At 60.2% G+C, this 16,956-nt stretch overlaps 1 gene segment (V, D, J or C); it reads right to left on the reverse strand.

The window, feature by feature from the left end:
- Positions 1-1,482: 1,482 nt before the first annotated feature.
- The window catches only part of LOC308238770 (immunoglobulin gamma-1 heavy chain-like), a 143,042-nt gene continuing 127,568 nt past the window's right edge, over positions 1,483-16,956 (reverse strand). The window contains exons 4-7 of the C gene segment in view: positions 2,734-3,018; positions 2,408-2,458; positions 1,985-2,314; positions 1,483-1,898 (exon numbers count right to left, since the gene is read on the reverse strand).

A 16,956-nucleotide genomic window follows, 5' to 3' on the forward strand; every position in this document is an offset into this window, starting at 1 on the left:
TGGGGTGCGTGGGGCATGTGGGGTGCGTAGGGCGTGTGGGGCGTGTGAAGCGCTTGGGGTATGTGGGCGTGGCATGGAGCATGTGAGGCATGTGGGGGCCCACCTTGAAGAGCGTGACGGTGGCGCTGTAGCACACGCTGAGCAGGAAGAGGGTGATGAAGATGGAGATGGTGGTCCACAGTCCGTCCAGCTCCCCGTCCTGGGCCTCGGCACAGCTCTCGTCCAGGAGCAGCTCTGCGCAGGGAGGGGGGTCAGTGCAGGGCCACGGGGGCTGGCAGCTGTGGGGGCTGGTGTGGGGCTCCCTGTGATGGGGGGCCCCTGCCACGGGGGCCCATGGTGCCCGGCTCCCCCATCCTCCGTCTCAGGCCCAGCTCTCAGCCTGGCCTGGGCTGCCCCCTTCTCTCTGCCACTCACACGGGTCCCTGGGGGACAAGGTGGGCTGACCCGCTGTCCAGCCTGCTCTCTTGTCCACCAGCCCCTCTGCTTGCTTCCCCTGGGGTCAGAGGGCAGGAGGGCCCTGCCTGGGGAAGGGCCCGAGCCAGGTCCAAGTTGGGAGTGCAGAACAGTGGGATGGCCCGAGGCCGGTGGGTGCGTGGGGAGGACTTCTGTGTGTGGGGAGGGTGTAGGTGCCTGGGAAGGGGGAGGGGCGTCTGAGCTGGTCAGTGTGGGGGTGAGCTGCTGAGTGACCCCTGGGGCGTTGGGGAGAGTGGGGCCAGGCTGGTGTCCGTGGTGGGGGTTCCCAGGACCCGCTCTGTTCTCTGGTCTGGGCCTGTGCAGGGTGCCTCATGGGAGGCCCCGCAGTGCAAGGCCTGTCTCTGTGTGCATACGTGTGCATGCATGTGTTCATGTGTGTGCGTGCACGTGTGTGTGTGTGTGTGTGTGTGTGTGTGTGTGAAGGTGACCACGTGTGCTGGTGCTGGTCTGTGGGAGTGCCTTGCTTTCCACGGGTCTGGCTCAGTGTCCCTGTGGCCTCTGGACAGTCCCTGCCCGGGACCCCAGGGCTGCCCACCTCTGCCTCTTTGGGGCAATCGGGTGGGTGTCCTCATGAGCGGACAGGCCTGGCCCCAGGCGGGACATGGCCCACAGAGCCCCCTCGCCCGAGGGAGGGTGGGAGGCTTGGTCTCGAGGGCACGGAGGGCCAGTCCCACACCATGGGCCAGTGTGCTCCTGTGTGGGCACAGCCACGTCCGGGAGCCCTGGGGATCAGTGGACAAGACACCCTGGAGACCAGGCAATGCCCACAGCGGGGCTTGATCAGAGGCGGGCACCCTGGGCCTTCTGTCCCTGAGGGGCATCTCCTGCCCCTGTCCACATCTCCTGACCGAGTCCTTGCAGGCCGGGGGTGTGGGCGAGGAGTGGCTCCCCGGGGAAGCCATCCCGCCCTGGTGCCTGCAGGCCCACCGGCTCTGGGTCCCGCCCTAGCGGTGCCGACCAGCCTGCGAGCTGGCCTGCCTTCCGCCCCGGAAAGAACCACGACAGTGTCGCAGGGTCCCAGGGCTGCGCTGGGTGCTTTATTGAATGCTGGGTGCCCGAGGGTATGTACAGGGGGCGCCGGGCGCCGGGCGCTGCTCATTTACCCGGGCTCCGGGAGACGGACTTCTGGGTGTAGTGGTTGTGCAGGGCTTCGTGCATCACCTCACACGTGAAGGGGTCCCCCCGCTGCCACCGGGCCTTGTCCACGGTGAGCTTGCTGTACAGGAAGAAGGAGCCCTCCTGGTCCTTCTGGGGCGGGGTCGAGGAGTACTTGGTCTCGGGCTCCGGCCGCCCGTTGCTCTGCCACTCCACGCTGATGTCCGGCGGGAAGAAGTCCTTGACCAGGCAGGTCACACTGACCTTGTCCCTGGCCATCTCGTCCGAGTGTGGGCCCAGGACGTACACCTGCGGCTCCCGGACTTGCCCTGTGGGATGGGGTCAGCAGACGGTCACTCCCAGGTTGAGGGCTGGCCCCCAAACCCCGGCCCCGGGCCCCCTGTCTGCTCCCCACCTCTGGCCTTGGAGATGGTCCTCTCGATGGGGGCCGGGATGGCCTTGTTGTTGACCTTGCACTTGAACACCTTGGCCTTCAGCCAGTCTTGGTGCGCGATGGCGAGGGAGTTGACCACGCGGTAGGTGCTGTTGAACTGCTGCTGCTGCGCCGTCACCTTCTCCGCGCTCACCTGTTTGCCGTCCACGTACCAGGTGAACTCGACGTCCAGCTCTTCCGGGGCCACGTCCACCACCAGGCACGTGACCTCAGGCGTCCGGGAGATCATGAGGGTGTCCTTGGGTTTTGGGGGGAAGATGAAGACCGAGGGCCCTCCCAGGGTCTCACAAGCTGGTGGGAGACAGTGGCCAGGGGTCAGCCCTGGGCAGGCCTCCCCTGGGCAGGCGCTCCCCATGGGCCTCCTCCTGGGGGTGGTCTACTCACGTGGGCACGTGCAGGGGGTGACGGTGGGTGTGGATCCACCAGTTACGGGCACTGCAAAGGGAACGGCTGAGGGTTACCGGGGCCCCGGAGGGCACGGCCCTGGGGTTGGGCTTAGGTCAGGGCCAGAGTTTGGCAGGTCTGAGACCAGCACCCACCCTGTGGCTCCAGAGCCTGTGCCCGTCCTGGGCCTGGTGGTGATACCAAGAGGGCCCCTCCCCGAGCTTGGGGAGACCATCTGCACTCCCCCCACTGCCCTGGGCTGGGGCAGCGATCCCTGCTCTGTGGTTTGTCTCCTGGCAGACGCCTCTCCGTGGCTGGGTGCTCACCGATCTTGTCCACCTTGGTGCTGCTGGCCGGGTGGGCTACGTTGCAGGTGAAGGTCTGGTCGGACGAGCTGGCGGGCACCGTCACCATGCTGCTCATAGAGTAGAGGCCCGCGCGGAGGACAGATGGGAAGGTGTACACCCCGCTGGTCAGGGCGCCCGAGTTCCAGGACACAGTCACGGGCTCCGGGAAGTAGCCAGAGACCAGGCAGCCCAGGGACAGCGGGAAGCCGGATGTGGTGCCACATTTGGGGGACAGCGGGAAGACTGACGGGGCTGTGGTGGAGGCTGTAAGAGAGGGCCCACGTGACTGCCAGGTCTCACCCTACCGAAGCCTGGGCAGGGCGTCGGGGGCCCAGGCCTGGGACAGTGCTGAGCCCCATGCCCGTGGCCCATGGGCTCCCAGAAGCCTGCAAACCGGCTGCCCCGTGCTGCTCTGCCACCCGGGGCCTCGCGCCTCTCAGCCGCGGGTGCCAGGCTCAGCAGCTCAGCCAGCGCTGCCTGGGCTGGAGCCCCCCGCCTCCAGCCCCTCGTCCTCGCTGAGCCTCGGGGCCCTAACCGGTGGCTCTTGCTCTGCCTGGCTTCCACGGTCCCCGAGCCCACTGCCCTGTTGCCCTGCCTGGCCCTGCCCTGGCGAGGAGTCCCTTCCTCAGGCGGGTGGGCCTCTGTCCACAGCCCACAGCCCCTGCCCTTCTGGGTCAGCGCTGCAGCCAAGGCACTGCCTGGTCCCCACCCCCACCTGGAGCCCCTCCGTGGGAGGCCCCCCGCTCCTCCCTGCAGCCCCCAGCCCAGGCTGTGCCTCTGCACCCAGCAGTCTCTCATGCTTGCCCACGTGGTAGGTGCTGTTGAACTGCTGCCCCCGCGCTGGTGCTGCCCCCGCGCTGCCCCTGCTCCTGCCTGTCCAGAGCCCTCCTGCCGGGTCCTTCCTCAGTCCAGCCCACTCAGCATGGCTTGGAGCCTGGCACTGGCCTTGGCAGCCTTCTGCATGGTGTCAGTGACCCCGACCTCTGTGTGGCCCCATCAGCTCAGCCCCAGGGCCTTGCTCGCTGTCCCTCCCCTCCCTGCTCACCCCCCACCTCACCTGGGCTCCTTTAGCTCAGGCCCTGCCTTATCCCCCAGCTCCCTCCCAGCTCAGCTGGACAACTGCCTGCTGCTCAGGGCTCCCAGCCCAGAGGCTGCCCTCCCTCTCAGTGCCCTGCGGGCTCACCCCCTCCAGCTGCTCCCCACAAGCCTTCCCTGCCCCCAACTCCTCCACCAAACCTCTTCCTGGGCCTTCAGAGGAGCTCAGGCCTCTGTCCTCCAGTCTCTGCCTTTGCCCATCTGAATCCCATTTCTGTCAGCTCTAGCCCAGCACCCTGCCCGGGCCCTCAGCTCCCTGCCCTGGGCCTCAGCCCCCTGCCCTGGGCCTCAGCCCCCTGCCCTGGGCCTCAGCCCCCTGCCCTGGGCCTCAGCACTGACCCCGGCCAGGAGCTTGGCTTCCTGCACTCAGGCCCTTAGGCTCAGCCCAGGGCTGCTGTGTCCTCCCCTGACCTGCCCCCTGCCCCTTTTCACTGGAGCCCTTGGCCAACAATGCCCCCTCTGCCTACTGCCCTATGATCCCGCTCTACCCACCTGCTCACCCCAGCCCTTTTGTCCCCTGGCTCCTGGGCAGCTCCTTGCCCTCCCACCTGCCCCCTGCTCACCTGCATAGTCTGCCAGCTCCCACCCAGCTCCTGGGCAGCTCCCTGCCTTCACACCTGCCCCCTGCTCACCTGCATAGCTCTGCCAGCTCCCACCCAGCTCCTGGGCAGCTCCTTGCCCTCCCACCAGCCCCTGCTCACCTACATAGCTCTGCCAGCTCCCACCCAGCTCCTGCACCGCTCCCTGCCCTGCCACCTGCCCCCTGCTCACCTGCATAGCTCTGCCAGCTCCCACCCAGCTCTGGGCAGCTCCCTGCCCTGCCACCTGCCCCTGCTCACCTGCATAGCTCTGCCAGCTCCCACCCAGCTCCTGGGCAGCTCCCTGCCTTCCCACCTGCTCCCTGCTCACCTGCATAGCTCTGCCAGCTCCCACCCAGCTTCTGGGCCGCTCCCTGCCCTGCCACCTGCCCCCTGCTCACCTGCATAGCTCTGCCAGCTCCCATCCAGCTCCTGGGAAGCTCCCTACCTTCCCACCTGCTCCCTGCTCACCTGCATAGCTCTGCCAGCTCCCACCCAGCTCCTGGGAAGCTCCCTACCTTCCCACCTGCTCCCTGCTCACCTGCATAGCTCTGCCAGCTCCCACCCAGCTCCTGGGAAGCTCCCTACCTTCCCACCTGCTCCCTGCTCACCTGCATAGCTCTGCCAGCTCCCACCCAGCTCTGGGCAGCTTCCTGCCCTCCCACCTGCCCCTGCTCACCTGCATAGCTCTGCCAGCTCCCACCCAGCTCCTGGGCAGCTCCCTACCTTCCCACCTGCTCCCTGCTCACCTGCATAGTCTGCCAGCTCCCACCCAGCTCCTGCACCGCTCCCTGCCCTGCCACCTGCCCCCTGCTCACCTGCATAGCTCTGCCAGCTCCCACCCAGCTCCTGCACCGCTCCCTGCCCTGCCACCTGCCCCTGCTCACCTGCATAGCTCTGCCAGCTCCCACCCAGCTTCTGGGCCGCTCCCTGCCCTGCCACCTGCCCCTGCTCACCTGCATAGCTCTGCCAGCTCCCACCCAGCTTCTGGGCCGCTCCCTGCCCTGCCACCTGCCCCTGCTCACCTGTATAGTCTGCCAGCTCCCACCCAGCTCCTGGGCCGCTCCCTGCCCTCCCACCTGCCTCCTGCTCACCTGCATAGCTCTGCCAGCTCCCACCCAGCTCCTGGGCCGCTCCCTGCCCTCCCACCTGCCTCCTGCTCACCTGCATAGCTCTGCCAGCTCCCACCCAGCTCCTGGGCCGCTCCCTGCCCTCCCACCTGCCTCCTGCTCACCTGCATAGTCTGCCAGCTCCCACCCAGCTCCTGGGCAGCTCCTGCCCTCCCACTGGCCCCTGCTCACCTACAGTTGTTGTCCATAAAGTTCCTGGCCTGCTGTAGCTCCTGCCCCTTCTTCCCTAAGATCCCCTCCCTACAGGTCAATGAGCTCCACCTGCCTGCGTGTCTCCCCACAGCTGTCACTGGGCCTCTTGCCAAGCCCAAAGCCCTTAGCCCAGTAGCCCCACTCCTGGTCTCATTCCTTCCCTGCTGAACTGGGCTTTGCTCCCTGGAGCCTCCAGCCGCCCGCCCTCTCTCCTAAAGACTCTGCCCACCCTGCCCTCCCCCAGAGCAGACCATTCCTCACTCCCCACTGGGAGCCCCTCTGGACCTTTGCTCTTTCCAGTTGTTGGTCAGCTGCCTTGTGCCCGGCAGCTGCTGGCCCTGAGCCCTGGACCCTGTAACCTGCCCACCCATGGAGCTGCCAGCTGAGCCTACGCTCTGGGCACAGGAGCCCAGGTCCACCTCCCCGCTGGGCCCCGCCACGGCTGCCCTCAGCCCTGGGCCCCATGGCCTGGGCCTCTGACTCAGCCCATTGGCCTGGACAGGCCCTCAGGCCACCTGGGGGTCCTCTTCCTCTGCTGCCCCACGCCAGCCACCTCCCTGTGTCTCCAGCTCAGACCACTGTGCATCCGGGCGGGGTCTTGCCATGGCTGCCCAGCCCTGCTCTCTGGCCTGGGCAGCCCTGGGCTGCTGCCCTCCCGCTCGCTACCTTTCTCTCAGATTCTGGCCCAGCTGCTCCTGTCACTCTGTGGGTCCCTGAGGGCCTGGTCTCCCCTCACCTTCTGGGGCCAAGTCCACTGTCCCTCCCTTGGCCCTGCTCTGTAGGGACCACACTCACCATGGGCGGGGGCTGTGGAGGCAATGCCCCCGGCCTGCCTGCTCTTGCCCCAGTGCATGTGGCTCCTGGTGGCTATGGCTGTGCCCACAGCCCCACATCCTAGGAGTTGGTAGCTGGGCCCCTGAGACGTGAACTGCCCCCGCCCCCTGCCCCCAGCCCTGCGAAGACTAAGAATGGGATTGAAACCAGTGTCAGGGCTCGCTTCCCGAAGTTCTCTTTTTTTCTGGGTGGTTTCTCTGTCAAGGGGCCTGGGGGAGTCCAGACACAGCTGAGGGCCCCTCATGTGGGTGTGTGGATTGGGGTGAGACGAGCATCCAGGGCCCAGGGGACAGAGTGAGAACCCCCTGTCACGCGCTCTGCACCCCATGGGGCCAGGCTCTCCCTGAGGCCCCTGGCTTCCCCAGCCTCGTTGACACCTCCCCCTGCCCGGCCAGTGTGGGTGTGGGCACAGGCATCCGGTCACAGTCTGCAGCCCAGCTCAGGCTCTGCCATCACCCACTGAGGCGGCTCCCAGGAACCAGCTGTCCTCTGGGCCCTGCCTCTGCCCTCCTTTCCTCTCTGGCTCCATCCGTGGCCTGATCACTGACCATGGTGCTGACCACGGTCAGAGGGAAGCGGCCCTCCAGGCTCAGATGTGCAAGGACAGAATTCACAACGGGCACTGGTGCCCGAAAAGGCCCCTCTGGCTGGGACCGCGAGCAGCCCTCCACAGCTCTGAGGGCGCGGACCCACCAAAAGGGCCTTGGACCCTCAGTGTCTGCATCTTGTGCTGCATGTGGCTCGGTCGTCCTGCAAGTCCCAGGTCTGGCCTTGGCTTGGGGATGCTGGGAGGCACCAGAGTCCCCACCCCTGAAGTGCCGGGGGCCAGCAAGGCCATGGGGAGGGGCCTGGCATCCCTTCTTTCAAGGGGTCCATGGGCAGGACTTGAGCCCTTCAGGCTGGCAGAGCATCTGCAGGGCCCAGTGCCCCGGTGCCCCGGAGCACCCATCCTGTTGTTTGTCAGCCAACAGTCTCCTGGGCCCCTCCGCCTGTCCTGCCATCCAGTCTTCACACCATCTCCCACGGTTTGTGATCTCTCACATCCAAGTCCCAGATCCTGGTCCAGGGGTGCACAGGAGCCTCAGCAAGGGGCTCAAAGGCTCTGCCTGGGGTGCAGGGCCGGGCTGGCGGGCTCCGAGTCCCTCTCTGCTGCACGGTGCTGGGTCATGTCTCCTGAGGTCCTGCCCTCAAGGCCCAGCGGTGGTCCTTCTGCGGCGCTCCCCACGGAGGTGGTCAGGCAGCCTGTGGGCTCTGGGTTCTGGGGAAGGAAGTGACCCCCGCCTCGCTCGGGGCAGGGCACGGGGCAGGGCACGGGGCAGGAGGAGCCCATGGCCACTGTGAAAATGTCAGGCCACAATCTTGGGGAAGGACGTGTCCTCTGGTCCCTCCCCACGGCAAACTGGTGGTCAACCCGGCTCCCTCTACCTGGCTTCCTCCCCACAGTGCTCAGGCACCTCGAGCTCCTGTCCAGCCTGCAGTGCCCAGCTGTGTGAGCTGTGGGCGCTGCTTACGGTTGCCAAAGAAGCACTCCAGGGGACAGATGTGCGAGGACAGAGTTCACGGTGGTCACTGGGCCCTGAAAAATGCCCCTCTGGCTGAGAAAGTGTGACCCCTCCACCGCTCTGAGGGCCCAGACCCCACCACAAGGGACTGAATCTCTGGGCGGCTCACCACATCGTGGACTTGGGCGAAACCCGAGAGTGTTGAGGCTGGTGGGTGTTTGCCTGTCGAGTCCACTCCCACCTGTATGCCCAGGTTTCTGGCAAATCGCATAGACCACCTGCTGCTGGTCACCGGTGTGGAAGCCGAGGTGCCCGTCCCAGTGGTGGGGGTGGTGTCAGGAAGATCTGTCTCTTGGGGCACAGGTGCTGCCATTTGGACCGGGGGTGGGCGTGGGGTGGCGGCGGTGGCTGGCGAGGGTGTGACAAAGTGACCCATGTATTCACGCACCGGGCTACCTCAGGACCCTGGCACCTGCCCTATCCCAGTTCCCGAGGCCCATTCGTTCCAGACAGATCCTCTCACATAAGAAAGTCAGCAAGGCTTGTGGCTCAGTGGCTGAGCATTGACCTATGAACCAGGAGGTCATAGTTTGATTCCAGCTCAGGGCACATGCCTGGGTTGCAGGCTCGATCCCCAGTGTGAGTTGTGCAGGAGGTAGCTAGTCCATGATTCTCTCTCATCATTGATGTTTCTACCTCTCTCTCCCTCTCCCTTCCTCTCTTACATCAATAGGTCAATGACACTGAGTTTGCCTAGAGTGGGTTGTGAGCCGGCGTGTTGGATCTGGGCCTGGCTTTCAGGAACAAGAGAAAAGAGAGGCTTGAAAGGGTTAAAGAGAATAAAACGGGGCAGAGAAAAATGTATTGTGCTTAGCAGATGCCTTGCAGAAAGCTTACAGCCTTGAGCACCGCATAGCACAGATAACCACTAGCCACCTGGCGCTGGGAGGAGTCAAGGACGGACTGGACCCTCACGTCAGCAGAGCGTCATGCAGCAGCAGAAGTTAGTAAAAACCTGACTCTCCCTTCAGTCTCTGCTGACTTCTTTCCCAGACTCAGACGCCTGCACCCAGGTGCCTGGAATCAAATCCTTTTGATACATTATGGCCTCATGTCATTGGTTTGTGACCTCGGCCCAGTGCCTACCGTTCAGGGCTCTGAGGGCATCACAGGAGCCCCTTCCCTGGCCCTGTCCCCACTTGGGAATCAATCCTTTCATCATCACTAAGGGCCCTCTTTGTCTCTGTGACTCCTTTTTGTATTTATTCTTAATTTTTGTTAATCCTCACCTGGGAATATTACATTTTGATGGGGCAATTTAGTCCATTCACATTTAATTTAATTGTACATAGGCAAGGGCCTACTCTGGCCATTTTGTTACTAGTTTTCTGTCTGTCTCTTCTTTCTTGCTGTCTTCCTCGGTGTTTCATTAATTTTTTTTGGTGGTGATAGCCTTTGATTTCTTCGTTGTTCAATGTGTATAATTTCAGTTATGCACCATAGTGCCTGCACCTGAACATCTGTTAAGAGGGTGGATTTTATATTAAGGCCTGGGGTGGGGTAGGAACCAGGTGGAGGGGTGATATGGGGGGAATAAAAGGAGGACATCTGTAATACTCTCAACAATAAAGATTTTAAAAAAGAATTTATATGCCTATAGGCATAACCCATGGACACAGACAATAGTGCGGTGAAGGCCTGAGGAGGGGGCAGGAGTGGTGTGAAGGGGTCAATGGGTGGAAGTAAGGGGACATCTGTAATTTTTCAACAATAAAGATAAATTAAAAACTAAACTAAGAAAAAAACAAGACTCATAGATTTGTATAATGTAAGGCATGAGCCACAATCTTAACCTTGGACTTTAGTTAATAATAATAAATATATATTTTAATGTATTTTTTAAAAAATTACTTTATTTTTTCAATCCTCATTTGAGAAATTTTTTTCATTGATTTTTAGAGAAAATGGAAGGGAAGGAAGAGAGAGAGAGAGAGAGAGAGAGAGAGAGAGAGAGAGAGAGAGAGGGAGAGAGAAAAAGAGTGAGAGAGAGAGAGAGAGAGAGAGAGAGAGAGAGAGAAACATTGATGTGAGAGAGACACATCAACTGGTTGCCTCCTGCACATGCCCCGACTGGGGCTGGGGATCACACCTACAATTGAAGTATATGCCCTTGACTGGGAATGGAAACTGCTACCATTTTGTGCGAGGGGTGACGCTCTAACCACTGAGAAAACCGGCCAGGGCAATACTGTTTTAATATTGGTTCTTTGTTTATAACAAACTAGAGGCCCGCTGCATGAAAATTCATGCACTGGAGGGGGGATCCCTCAGTCCGGCCTGCCCCCTCTCACAGTCCAGGAGCCCTCAGGGCAGGAGGCAACCAGGCAATCAGGGGAAGGTGACGCCCCATCACACCTCTGCTGCTGCCACTGCCGGCAGTGCAAGCCTCGGCCCGTCCTGGTTACCTGAGCCTCAGGCGGCCCTGGGAAGCTGGGCAGCCGCCATCTGAGGCTTGCCTGTGCCTCAGGCCAGCCCTGGGCGACTGGGAGGCTGAAGGGACTGAGCACCACCATCTTTGAGGGCAGGGCAGTCAATTAGCATATTCCCTCCTTATTGGCTGTGGGCACCTCCATATTTGTGACAGCGTGAGGGTCAATTAGCATATTCCCTTTTTATTAGATACTAGAGGCCCGGTGTACAAAATTCGTGCATGGGGTTGTGTGTTCCTCAGCCCAGCCTGCACCCTCTCCAATCAGGGACCCCTCGAGGGATGTCCGACTGCCCGTTTAGGCCTGATAGGCCTAAACGGGCAGTCGGACATCCCTCTCACAATCCAGGACTGCTGGCTCCCAACTGCTTGCCTGCCTTGCCTGCCTTCCTGATTGCCCCTAACCACTTCTGCCTGCCAGCCTGATCACCCCCTAACCCAGCCTTGGGCAAACTACGGCCCGCGGGCTGGATCTGGCTGTTCTATTCAGTTCTCTTGCTCTCCCCTCCACTCCTTTCCTTTGAATTTATATTAGTTCACACAAACACTCCATCCATGCTTTTGTTCCAGCCCTCCGGTCCAGTTTAAGAACCCATTGTGGCCCTCGAGTCAAAAAGTTTGCCCACCCCTGCCCTAACCACTCCCCTGCCAGCCTGATTGATGCCTAACTGCTCCCCTGCAGGCCCTGTTAATTCTCACCTGCCAGCCTGTTTGCCCCTAACTGCCCTCCCCTGCAGGCCCTGTCACCTCCAACTTCCCTCCTCTGCCAGCTTGGTCACCGCTAACTGCCCTCCCCTGCAGGCTTGATCGCCCCCAACTGCCCTCCCTTGCAGGCCTGGTCCCTCCCAACTGCCCTCCCCTGCTGGCCATCTTGTGGAAGCCATCTTGTGTCCACATGGGGGCAGCCATCTTTGACCACATGGGGGCAGCCATCTTGTGTGTTGGAGTGATGGTCAATCTGCATATTACTCTTTTATTAGATAGGATAGAGGCCTGGTGCATGGGTGGGGGCCAGCTGATTTGCCCTGAAGGGTGTCCTGGATCAGGGTGGGGGTTCCCTTGGGGCATGGGATGGCCTGGGCGAGGGGCCTGTGGTGGTTTTCAGGCCGGCCATGCCCCCCAGTGACCCAAGTGGAGGCCCTGGTTTCTGGGATTTATTTATCTTCTATAATTGAACCTTTGTAGCCTTGAGCAGAGCCAAGCCTCCTGCTTTGTGATTGCAGCCATTTTTGTTGGGATTTATTTATCTTCTATAATTGAAACTTTGTAGCCTTGAGTGGAGGCCTGGGCCTGCCAGGGTGTGCGGAAAGCTTGGCTTCCTCCATTGCCGGGGAAACTCAAGCCTCCTGCTCGCTCCGTGGCCACAGCCATCTTGGTTGGGTTAATTTGCATACCCGCTCCTGATTGGATGGTGGGTGTGGCTTGTGGGTGTAGCAGAGTGATGGTTAATTTGCATATTACTCTTTTATTAGATAGGAGGATATTCCTAAATGCTGATGCAAGATACTTACAATAGGTAAAGATGTGCTGGCCAGTGTGGCTCAGTAGTTGAGTGTCGACCTATGAACCAGGAGATCACGGTTTGATTCCCGGTCAGGACACATGCCTAGGTTTTGGCCTTGCTCCCCAGTGTGGTATGCACAATAGGCACCCGCTCTTTCATCATTGATGTTTCTATCTCTCTCTTCCTCTCCCTTCCTCTCTGAAATCAATACAAATATATTTTTTAAAAAACAAACAAAAAACAATAGGTAAAAATGTGGTGTTTGAGGGTCACTGTAATATGGAAACTCTGTACTGCCTGCTTAGCTCATTTGTAAACCTAACCCCCCTCCCACACCCGCCCCAAAGAGTATGCCATTCAGAAAAATAAGAACAGCACCGCGGACAGCGACTCGCCCAGGTGGCGGGCTGGGCATCACCATGGACAGCGACTCACCCAGCAGGCGGGCCAAACAGCACCGTGGACAGCGGTCCCGAGGCTGTGGGGACAGAAACCGCATAGCCATTGTCTCCTGTGGAAAGGCAGCTGCCGGGGACAGCACTGGCCCTACAGCGGGAGTTTACAGAGGAAGAAAGCATCTTCACCTTTGTGCCGTGACCTCATGCACCTTAAGGTCACCAGCTACACCCATGTGTAGTCTAGGAGTCATGCATGCATCACCCATGAGTGCCCCACAGAGAAGACTGGGTGCATGCAGTGTGGTGGGTGGAATTCTCAGATGGTCTCTCATTTTTTGTTCAATTATATTTTTATTGATTTCAGAGAAGAAGAAACAGGGGGAGGAAGACAGAAACATCAACGATGAAAGAGAATCATCGATGGGCTGCGTCCTGCACACCCCACACAGGGGAGCAAGGCCACAACCTGAGCATATGCCCTGACCAGGAATTGAACCATGACCTCCTGGTTCATAGGCAATGCTCAACCACTGAGCCACACTGGCCGGGCTTTTTGTTATTGTTAATTCTCACCTGAGGATATTTTTCCATTGAGTTTTAGAGAAAGTGGAAAGGAGGGAGGGAGCGGGAGAGAAACACTGACGTTAGAGAGACATAGCGATCCATTGCCTCCTGCACGTGCCCCCACTGGAGTCAGGAATGGGCATGAACCTGCAACCCAGGTCCATGAGAATGGAATGTGTGACCCTTTGGTGTGTGGGGCAGGGCTCTAACCACTGAGCAACACTGGTTTCTCATCGTATCCTATCCAATAAAAGAGTAATATGCAAATTAACCATCACTCTGCAACAAAATGACGGTGCCCATAGACACAAGATGGCGGCGCCCAGTCCTCTCAGGCCCGCCGTAGTCCCCCAGTCCCAGGGAGGGCTGCCGATGAGAACCGGCACCACCCTGGCGCAATCCGCTCCCAGCTGTAGCCCAGGCCGTGGGCCTAGGAGGCACCTGCGCCTCCCCCGCCCCCTCCCCCCGTGAGATCTGCTCCCAGCCTCAGCCCGGGCCATCGGCCTGGGAGGCACCTGTGCGCCCCCCCCCCCCCCCCCCCGTGATGCGCTCCCAGCCTCGGCCAAGGATGTCAGCCTGGGAGGGGCCCACACTTCCCCGGCCCGATCCACTCCCAGCCACAGCCCGGGCCATTGGCCTGTCGGCTGGGAGGTGCCCGCGGCCCCCCGTGAGATCTGCTCCCAGCCACGGCCCGGACCATCGGCCTGGGAGGCGCCCAACCCCCTCCCCCCAGTGCGATCCACTCCCAGCTGCGGCCTGGGCCGTTGGCCTGGGAGGCGCCTGTGCCACCCCCCCCCCCCCCCAGAGATCAGCTCCCAGCCACAGCTGGAGGGTGCTGGGGGGTGTAGGCCTGGGAGGCAGCTGCGACCCCCAGAGTGATCCCCTCCCAGCGGCAGCCTGGGGTATCAGCCTCCAAAGGGCCTGCGCCCCCATGGAGTGATCCCCCCAACACACCTATAGCCTTGGAACTTCCCTTGCCCCCAGCCCAGTGATTGGAGATGGGGGGGCGGGTATCTGGGCGATGCTGCCAAGCAAACCTCTCCCCTTAGGTAGAAACTTCTGACCAGGTTAGGGAGGTAAATGGTTTTTGTTTAAAACCTTTCGAAACCGCAAAGGAAATGTCTGAGGTAGGGTTTCACATCAGAAGTAACGTACAACTAATTTCTGAAGGCAAACGGGGACATTGCAGTTACATTACTGGAGAGCACCCCGAGGTCCGGAGGGTGGCTCTGCAAGGGCGGTGGCGGGTGCTCCCCACCCTGGCTCCTCAGCACCTCGGGCAGGGCTTGAGCCCACCCAGGAAGGCCTTTTCCCCTACAGTTTTCACCAAGGCAGGGAGGTTTCGTAGACATGAATAAGAAGTGCCCACGCACAAGTCCTGAAGATGCCAGGGCCGGCAGAAATGACAAACCGGGAAAAGAGCAAAACCAGAAACACCACCGATCCCCACATAGATCATCTTTTTCTTCAGAGGACGGTGTGTTTCCCTCTTCTTCGTCTTCTGGAAGCAAGACAGATTCAAGTACTGAAGATTCTACCAACGGAAACGTTAAGAGAAAGAGAGAACAGAAAAGGAATAAAAGGACAAAAGAAAGAAAGGACAAAAGATGAAACATCAAGAAAAAGAGAAGGAAGAAAGGAAGAAACAACCACATGATATCACCTTTCCAAGGTCTCATGAAATTCCTGTTTAAGGAGTTTATTTTGTGACACTTTTAGTTTGGGTTGACATTTTTACTGGTTTGTCAAGACCACGGCAGGTACACTGTCCAATATGTTAAAGGAAAAACCCTATCTAATCAAGAGGGAATATGCAGGGGAGGGCATTTGGGCGTGACTGGGCTGTCAGGGGAGGGCAGTTGGGGATGATCGGGCCAGCAGGGGAACAGTTAGGCGTCTATCAGCTGGCAAGGGAGTGGTTAGGGGGTGATCAGGCTGGCAGGCAGAAGCGGTTAGGGGCAATCAGGCAGGCAGGGGAGCAGTTGGGAGCGAGCCAGCAGTCCCGGATTGTGAAAGGGACACCCCCTGAGGGATCCCAGATTGGAGAGGGTGCAGGTTGGGCTGAGGGACACCCCCCCCAGTGCATGAATTTTGTGCACCGGGCCTCTAGTTTTGATATGAAATCCGTATATATATTAATCAATTCTTTTCTTTCCCGTTCCCCCGTTCTGCTACCATTTAACGTAAGGTGCGTTTGTGTGAGTTACCGTGGCTCAGGGTTAAGCGGCTGTCCAGGTCTGGCTGTTTCCAACAAGGACAGAAATGGGCAGCACCAGGGACAGGGAAAGGGGGTGCTGGCTTCGTGTCCTCTGAGAGGGGGCTGGCACTTTTCTGCTGCCTGTGAGACATCTCACTCTGCGGAGGGGAAGGCCGTGTTGTTCTTTATTTGCGAACAGGAGTCCAAGGAGCGTGTGTGGTGTTGTGGTGAGTCTGGTCTGCCATCTTAGCTAAGCGCTCACCGCACTTCTCAGGACTCTGTTCCCGGGAGGCCCCAGAGGAGGGTGGTCATGACAGGAAGTCACACAGTGTTGGGAAAGCAGAGCGAGGCGGCAGTCCTCAGGGTTGGAAGGCGAAGCCGGGCCCAGGTGAGGAGCACGCTTGCTGCCACTGACCTGCGGACCCAGCTTGTCAGGCCTGATTGAGGTGTGGAGGGCGTGTGTCCTGTTGTCACAACTGCTGGGACAGATGTTTCTGTGCTGAGAGGGGGGGCACCGCGGGGGGAGGCCATAGTGATGGGGATCTCAGGGCATGGGGGCCCACGAGACCACCACAGCCCAGCGGCAGGGCCAGCAGCTGTTCACTGGGAACGAAAAGGGACGTCGTGCTGGACGCGGCCCCAGCTCTCGGAAACCACTGGACAGCCTCCTGGTGCCGCTGGGCTGTGGTCCAGGCAGGGTCCTGCTGGGGCGCCAGAAAGCTGTGAGGTCAGGTGTGTGTTGATAACAATGTGTTTCACGCCCAGTGTCAGGGGTTGTTTTGATTTGTAAAAATATTTTTATTGATTTCAGAGAGGAAAGCAGAGGGAGAGAGACAGAGAAATATCAATGATGATGAGAGAGAATCATAGATGTGCTGCTTCCTGCACACCCCACATTGGAGACGGAGCCCACAACCCGGGCATGTGCCCTGACCAGGAATCAAACCATGACCTCCTGGTTCATAGGTCGACGCTCACCCACTGAGCCACGCCGGCTGGGTAGGATCTGTTTTATAAATGTGTTTCCCAGACAGAATGAACCCCAAGAACCGACTCCTGGCCCAGCCAGGCACCCACACACTCACGGGAAGCATGGGCCACAGACTGTGGTGCCTGGACTCCCTCCTGGCCGCCCAGGGGCCTGTGGATAGGGCTCCAGGATGCAAATCCAAGGGCAGAGGGAAAAGTCAAGACCTGCTCCCTTGGGAACAGCCAGGAAACAGCTGTGATCCAATGGGGGGCTCCTGAGGGTGGGGTGGGGCTGGAGGGCGGGGCTCGGGGTAGAAGGCCCAGCAATGATGCCTTCGAGGCTCTGAGACCCACAGCCCCCAGCCCGGCGCCCTCCACCTTCTTCATTCATTCGTTTGTTTGTTTGTTCATTTGTTCTTTCGTTCCTCCTTTCAGGGGGTGTGGGTGCTGGGGTGCCCTGTCCCTGCTCCCACAGAGCTTAGCGTGGACATGGAGGCAGGAATAGGGGACACACAAGTTATGCTGCCCTGGATGGAGAGAACCATGGGGAGGTGGGAAGTGGGCTGGCTGGGTAAGCTCTGACTTCGTGCTGGCATGATGGGTTTGAGCCGTGGCTGCCAGGACAAGTCAGCGTTCAAAAGACCCCCCTGGCTGTGGGTGGAGGGGGCAGCCTGGAGGGGCAGCAGGTGTTGTGGCTGTGAAGCAGGAGGCTGGCTGCACACAGCAGCGGACGGAGGGCCGGGGGTCCATG

The sequence above is a fragment of the Plecotus auritus genome (assembly GCF_963455305.1).
Source record: "Plecotus auritus genome assembly, chromosome: 14".
Classification (NCBI taxonomy): Eukaryota; Metazoa; Chordata; class Mammalia; order Chiroptera; family Vespertilionidae; genus Plecotus; species Plecotus auritus.